This window comes from Diceros bicornis, chromosome 10 (genome assembly GCF_020826845.1).
Source record: "Diceros bicornis minor isolate mBicDic1 chromosome 10, mDicBic1.mat.cur, whole genome shotgun sequence".
Taxonomy (NCBI): Eukaryota; Metazoa; Chordata; class Mammalia; order Perissodactyla; family Rhinocerotidae; genus Diceros; species Diceros bicornis.
Genome location: NC_080749.1, coordinates 15,313,550 through 15,322,181, shown reverse-complemented (window position 1 = coordinate 15,322,181; position 8,632 = coordinate 15,313,550).

The following is an 8,632-nucleotide window of genomic DNA, read 5'->3' as shown; positions in this document are numbered from 1 at the left end:
TTTTATTGGTCATTTCCCTGTAACAATTTCTTTAATTATTTGAGATTTTTTTGTAAGTACACTTTTCTTTTGGATTTATCTTTGGCTTTTTACACTGTTCTTGTTTATTTTTCCTATCTCTCTGATATTTGATTGCATGTCTCACTTTCTGGGCTCCCTGCCTTCTTCCTTAAACATTAGTGTTATCAATTCTCTTCAGACTGTCCTTGAGTTAGTTCACTGAGACTTACAGATTCCAACAAAACTTGTCTAATGACTCCTAAATTGGTGTCCGCATCTCTGCTCTCTCTTTTCACTTTCTGCCTAATGGGCATTGCCTCCTGAATATGCTGTCACCATATTAAACTCACTATTTTCTAAACTAATTTTATCATCTTCCTTCCACAATATATTTCTATCACCACCTCAGTTCTCTATTTCTGTGACTTTCAGGGCCCTTGGGCTAAATTTTGGCATCATCTGTGAATTTTCTTCTCCTCGTCTACCCTATTTATGTGTAATCAATTGCCATCTCCAGTTCCCTCAACTTCTAAATTATCTCTGAAATGTACCCCTTCCTCTTCACTTTTACCAGTACTCTATTACTTCAGTTCTGTGTTACTTCTCAACTGTGCAATTCAACATAATTCCTTTACTTCCAGTTTCTAACTTGTTCCAATTAAGGAAAATTACTTTAATAGGAGTATAGAAGATAAAATACACTGTACTTTTTTCTCACAAACTTTCCCTAGCTCTCTTTGCCTGCACAATTAAACATATATTTTAGCCTACGTCTAAAGCAAAGTAGCTGCACTCTACCATTCAAACTCTTTTTACAGTTCTTCCCAATACATGGCCTATGGTCTAGCCAAATTGAACCTTGCACACCTCTTCATGTGACTTGAACGTTTCCACCTTCAGCCTGGCCATGCTCGTGCCTCCATTTGCAATGTTGTTTCTAGTGACTCTTTGTTTCTAAATTGGGTGCATTTTTTAAAGCTCACTGAATTCTTTTCTGAATTCTTCCACCAGAATAATTTTCTACCACATCTATGTATTCTTAGAACTTATGTATAGTTTCTTAAATGTACCTACATAAATTATTTCATATTGTAATTCTTTATAAACAAGATTTATCCTCTTTCAGGAAGTGTTCATAAGCCCCTCGAAATCCTAGTCTGTTATTTTTTATTCAGCTCCTCTTTCCCTGAAAAAACCTTAGCACAATTTTTAAAAGACCGACTGAGTACATATGAAAATATATAATTATGAATATCATACACAGATATCTATGACTGAACTACTGTTAACCATGCAGAATCCATTCCGTGCACTTACAGGCTCTCAGCCATATTCAGTATAGTTAAAGTCACTTTGGGAAACATCATATGTGAATGAAATGTTCTTTAATATTCATATGAGTATTCATATAGCAGAATTTCTCAGCCTTGGCACAATTGACATTTTGGGCCAAATAGTTCTTTGTTGTGGGGGCTGTCCTATGCATTGTAGGGTGTTTAGCAGCATCCCTGGGCTCTACCCACTAGATGCCAGGAACAGCCCTCCCCTATTGTGACAATCAAAAATGTCTCCTGATGTTGCCAAATGTCCACCGGGGGCCAAATCTGCTCCACTCTAGTTGAGAACCATAGTCTCACAACAGTGTCTACCCAACCATACACCCACATGTATCAGTCAGAGTAGGTTGTGTTATGCATTGGTAACAAAACCCAACCTCATCACAATAAGCATTTCTCATTCACTCAGAGTCCAATACTGATATTCCTATTTGAGTATCTTCCCTGAGTGACCTTTCTCCAAGCAGGGACTCAAATGTGGACTCCTGTCATGTGTCTCAACAATCTCAGAAGCCTCTGCTTTCAGCTGCATGTATGTGTGTGAGAGAGAAGGTAGTGGATTGTGAAAGATAGTTCCAAGCCAGACCTGAAAATGGGTTCCATTTCTTCTGCTCAGTTCACTGACCAAAACTAGTCACATGGTGCCACCTGTACGCAAAGGAGTTGGGAATTGTAGCCTTTTTGTAAGTTGCAGCGGAAAATGAGACAGTTTGATAAACACATTGTTTCAGTCACATTACATGTATATCATTGAAATTTAATGACCAGAATTTTTGAAGAGTACTTACTGTACAAGAACAAAATGTATTCAATAACATATTTTTAGGGCCGGCCCCGTGGCTTGGCAGTTGAGTGCGGGCACTCCGCTGCTGGCAGCCCGGGTTCGGATCCCGGGTGCGCACCGACGCACCACTTTTCCGGCCATGCTGAGGCCGCGTCCCACATACAGCAACTAGAAGGATGTGCAACTATGGCATACAACTATCTACTGTGGCTTTGGGGAAAGAAAGGAGGAGGATTGGCAATAGATGTTAGCTCAGAGCCGGTCTTCCTCAGCAAAAAGAGGAGGATTAGCACGGATGTTAGCTCAGGGCTGATCTTCCTCACACACAAAAAAGATAATAATAATAATATATTTTTAAAATTTTATATGGAACCTCAACTTCTAGAGAAAGGGGAGTAACAGTGACTGGATTTACTCCACATCACCTCCCTCCCATACTCCTCAAACAACCAACAAACAGGCAAAATATATGAAACAGTCCTTGTCAAGACAGTGATCTTTAACAGAAAACAAACAAGGAAGTTTTATTTGTAATAGCTCAAACAAGAAAAAATTCCATTAACAGGTGATTGATAAATAGATTGCAGTCTAGCCATGTAATAGAATATAACTCACAATAAAAAAGAATGAACTACCTATTGATATATGCAACGATATGAAAGATTCTCAAAATAATAATAATGAGTTAAAGTTATCAGACAAAATAGATTACTTACTATATGATTACGTTGATACAAAATTCTAAAAATGCAAACTAATGTATAGTGAGAGAAAGCCCAGCAGTGGTTGCCTGGGGATAGCGGGGTGGAGGGAGGGAAAGGTAAGAGGGAGAGATTACACAAGGGCATGAGGAAACTTTTGATGGTGATAGAAATGTTCACAATCTTGATTGTGGCAATTATTTCATGGATGTATACATACGTCATAACTTATTAAATTACTTGGGGCAGGCCTGGTGGTGCAAGTGGTTAAGTGCGCCCGCTCCGCTGCAGCGGCCTAGGGTTTGCCAGCTTGGATTCCGGGCGCGCACCGACGCACTGCTTGTCAGGCCTTGCTGTGGCGGCATCCCATATAAAGTGGAGGAACATGGGCATGGATGTTGGCCCAGGGCCAGTCTTCCTCGGCAAAAGGAGGAGGATTGGCAGATGTTAGCTCAGGGCCAATCTGCCTCACACAAAAAAAAAAAACCATTAAATTACATACTTAAATTTGTGCAGTTTATTTTATTTTACTTACTGTAATTTTCATGTAATTCAATTTCGATGTGCTTTAGTCTATCCAGGGTCTCCAGAACATCAACTTCCAAGGCCAAAATAAATACAGACACACAAAGCATGAGACTCAATGCAGGCCCTCCTTTCCTATATTACGTGGACCTGGCCTTTCTTTCTCAGGAAGTAAGAATCAATATTCACAGGGAGGGTAGCTGAAAATAAATAATAAAACTTTAGGCAAGAAAAGAAGAATCCAAATCAAAGCATCTGAATTCAGGCTTCTTGCTTAGAGTCCAAGTGCCTGATTTTTGCTTCAAACCTCCTGGAATTTCATCAAAGTCAAAATTTGCTCAAGATTCCCAAGTTTGATGAATTATTTGCATGTTTATGGGATGTGGGAACTGCTTTAGCCTGAGCCATTGGAAACAGATCAGTGACCTGGCCCTCAGATACTGGCTCTAAGATGCTTCTCTGCTGCATAAGTTTCAAAGATTCAGCAACACTCTCTACCTTGTGTAAGGTCACTGACTCCCAAAGGTCTCAGCCTTATTCTACTTAAACCTCATTTCTACCCTCCAAGATCCTAAGGGAAATTTTCATCAAAAGCAGATTCAGTGCCAAGCCAAAGACACCTGTCAATGGAAAAAGGTTAAGTTTTCAACCATCTGTACCGTTGCTTTCTGAAGGAGGAAATCATTGATCTGTCTGTGAGTGCAGTGGAGAGAAATTTATTAAAAGAGGAAAATATGGCTCAAGTGTGAAAATCAATGCAGTTAAGAGAAGAAATGGACAAACGGAAACTTTACAGATATTCCACAAAGAGGGAGAGAGAAATGACAATTGACTTTCAGTGAAATACAAAAATGATGAGAAAATGAAATCACTTTGTTCACGCAGTTTAATTTCTAAGAAGAATGTCTTAAGGGAAAATATTCTATAATTTGAATTCTAATCCTAAAGCAGAGAAATATGCTAAGATTTTTTTAAAAATGACTCTCAACTTTAAATAAATAAAAGAGAATATTTTTTAACTTATATAAAATAAAAAATTTTATCCTCCAGAGTCTGACGTATTTTCATACCTATCGATTTGCTAGCTCCAAATGATTTTTTTTCAATTGGCAAAAAGATAATTAATATCCTCCACAAAGAATGGTTATACAATTACCTTTTCTTCCATTTTGAATTCTCTGAGAGTCTAGCATGGAACTTGATGTATCATCTTATAAGTGTTAGGAGTAGAGACATGACTCAAACCAATTATATCTATAGCAGAAAATATATTGTAACATCACACTTTCTATAACTACAGCAATATAATCATAAATGTATCAAGAAAGAAACATTTATGGAAATCTCTACCACATGGAAGAGAGTTGTTTTGTTTTGTTTTTGGTGAGGATGATTGTCCCTGAGCTAACATCTGTCCCAATTTCCTCTGCTTTGCATGTAGGACGCCACCACAGCATGGCTTGACAAGTGGTGTGCAGGTCCTCACCCGGGATCGGAACCCTCAAACCCTGGGCTGCCGAAGTGGAGTGCACGAACCCAACCATTATGCCACCAGGCCAGCCCTGGAAGAGAATTTTAAACTCATAAGTATGATTTAGGGCAAAAAACAAAGTCTTTGTAGCTAGAAAGTTGAGTTCAAGACTTATCTCCACTTCTAACAAGATGTGGATAGTAGACTGTAAAAATGAAAATTTCTGCTGGGATCTTAATGTGACAGACATTAAATACCAATATAAATTGTGAAACAGACCACCACCCGAGTCAGATGACTCTTGAACTCCCCATTCCCATTAAGAGTATTAGAGGATCAGGAGAAGAGCAGATTGGAAAGGTGGGGAGGAATGGATTTGTCTGGAGAAGTCCTGCTGTGAGTTCCATGGCTCCACAGGTGGAAGTTTAGGAGGCACAGGTCCCTTCTCTCAAACCTGGTGAGAAGGTCCTCAAAAAGATTAATCAGAGAGTTGTTTTTTTTTGTTTGTTTGTTTTTATAAGTTAGCCTACTCTGCAGTTGAGAGATGAGAATGGATTTGAATCCAAACCAAAAAAAAGACAGCCAGCACAAGATCAGCTTAGGACCTATCCAGTGGGGCTGCCTAGGGCAATGGGCACCCAGCAGGAAGAAGGAGAGGTAGGTCACTGAATTCTTAGTCTCTGCAAAAGTCTCTGCAAGCCCCCTGCCCAACTAGTGACAGTGCTCTGCTGACTTAAAAAAATCTCCAATAGAGATCATTAGCAATTAATTAGGATGGAGGAGATACCAGAGAACCCACATCCCAACCTAAAAAGCACCCAAACCAGGAAGAGTCAGCTTTATTTTATTTATTTATTTATTTTTGTGATGAAGATCTGCCCTGAGCTAACATCCATGATAATCCTCCTCTTTTTGCTGAGGAAGACCGACTCTAAGTTAACATCTGTTGCCAATCCTCCTCCTTTTTTTCCCTAAAGTCCCAGTAGATAGTTGTATGTCATAGTTGCACATCCTTCTAGTTGTTGTATGTGGGACGCGGCCTCAGCATGGCCGGAGAAGCGGTGCGTCAGTGTGCGCCTGGGATCCGAACCAGGGCCGCCAGCAGCGGAGCGCGCACACTTAACCGCTAAGCCACAGGGCGGGCCCAAGAGTCAGCTTTAAAGATCTTCCAGGCACAAGGAGTGCAAAGCTAAGTCAGGTAATGGGTAAGGCAGGACTGGATCTGTAAAAATGAAAAGCTGGCTGTCCTTCCCTGGATGCTCATCCTCCCTGCTTGAGGCGCTACCAAGGGAATGAAGGGTTAATGGTTATATGGGATGAGACAGTCTAATTTATAATCTGAAATTGTGCTTGATGATTTAAAGTGACCCTGCGATTTCGTATTCCCTGAAAGTAACCAAAAAACTCATGAGCTTCCTGAATATTCATCTAATGGAGCAGAGGGAACGCTAGACCCATTGACTTGTTTAAGAGAGAGAGTGAGGGACAAAAATTACTGTATTTTCCGTTTGCATCTCACTGGTAAAGCTTGTTTAAGATACTAGCTACACGGACGATTTTAGGCAATTTGTTTAGCCTCACTAAACTTCTCTTTCCTTACTATTATTAAGAGGATTAAATAAGAAAATATGTGGAAAGATTGAATATGTTAAAAATAAATTCATCTGCCACGCTTCTGAAAACCGCTCTTCAGCCCCTTCTTGCCATTGCCAGCTTCCTGCTCCCCTCCACATCTCCTTTCCTCCTGCCCTCCACATCTCCTTTCCTTCTGCTTTCTACAGCTTCTTTCCTTCATTCAATTCTTTTTCCCTCCTTTTGAGTTGCTGTCACTTTTGTTTGTGAAGTGGAACAGAAAAAATTTAGGCCTACATCAGAAAAATTCTCTTTAAAAGTGCAGAAAGAACTATCAGGGATACACAAACAATTTATAGCAGATAAAAGAATTTGAAAAGTAAAAGAATACAGGATCCATTCAGGAAGGATCAATCACTATTCACACCTAGACAGCAACAATGGAAGTTTCTAATGGAGACCCTGAATCACTGAGGAAAAAATGAACTGTGTTCATAAGATTATAATTAATAGGACTGCGACCAAGGAATCTGGAACAGCATTTTATCAAATATCATATCAACAGATAATCGGTAGTTATCACATAGTTGCCAGATGTGAAATTTAATAAAAGTTCAATGTCTGTTCATGATGATAAACATCTTACTAAATATATTAGTGATAAAAGAATCACTTAAAAATACTAGTATTAACTAGTAGTCAACAGTAGATTTAATAACGCAACAATAAAGCATTCTCATCAAACCCAGCAATGAGAGAAAGATGGCTATTATTTTCATTATTTAGTATTGATTTAGAAATGGCAGTCATCAAAATAAAACATGAAAAAGAAATAATTGGTATAATTTTTTGAAAAAGACAAAAAATTTTTGCTCTTGGAAGTAAACAATTCAAAATTGTTACCTTAAGAATGATTATAATTAATAACCTACCTCAGCAAAGTGAACTATTTAAGATAAATATACAAAAGTTAATAATTTTAATATATACAGCAATAACCAATTTGAAGACGTAATAAACAATTCCCAAGATGATTTTTAAATTGGAATACTATAACTTTAAACTAGTTAACAAGGAATTGTGAGGGGAGAATTATTAATTACACATGTGTATGAAGAGCCAAACAAATTTGCGTAAATGGAAAGTCACACCATGCTTCTAGGGCAGAAGAACAATGTTGCGATTACAGCAGATCTTCAGAAGTCAACTTATACTTTCAAACTAACCTCAATCAAATATTACAAACAAAACCCAAAGAAACTTTCATATTTACATGGAAGATTAAAGGTTAAAACAGTTAAATAGTTAAAATAATACTTTTAAAGCAAGGTTGATATGATGGGGCTTGAGGGCTCAGTTTAAGCTATAAATGACATTAAAACATGCTATAAGGCTGTGACAATTTTCAGCATGGTAAAATGATCACAGAGAATTAAAAAACAGGCCTAGGAACTAAAATAAATAGATTTAAAGAGAAACAAGAATATATCAAACATAATGAAGGATTTTAAATGAAATATCATAATAACTATTAGGGAAGGAGAAGATTATTTAACAAATGTTACTGTAACTATTAAGTCAATTATTTTAAAATATAATAAATTTTATCTTCACATATTATTCTAAAACAAATTCTAGAAGGATTACAGTTTAAAAATAGTAAAAGAAGTCACCAAGGTGAAAACCCAACAGATTTGATTTCAAAATATTTCATAAATCTGTGCTTCAAAGGTATGATAAACACATTTAAAAGATAATCAACAAACTGGAAAATTATGTTTGCAAAAAATTTAATGCCAATACAAGGTTAATAGGTATACTTTTTAAAGACTTTATGAAATTGAAATTAAATAAAGACCTTAATTTCCCAGTAGCCCAAAGATAATTCACAAAAGAGAATATACAAATGGCTAATAATCATATGAAAGACTTTCAACTTAATAATCAAAGAAATTCAAATTAAAACAATGGGATACCATCTTCACCTTTAAAATTTGTAATTATATCTGTAATATTGATAAAATATAAATTGGTACTGATCTGCCGGTTTTTCATTCATTCATCATTTTATTCATCCATTAAGCAAATATTGGTTCAACACTTGTTGTGATTAAGGCTTATGGTGTTGGACTCATACCTGCATCTTTTACCTCCAGACTTCTTGTTTGCTCTTGGCTCTCAATAAGCCTGCCATGTTTAGATGAATTCCTCTACTTCAATTGCATTTCTTTGCATATGATGG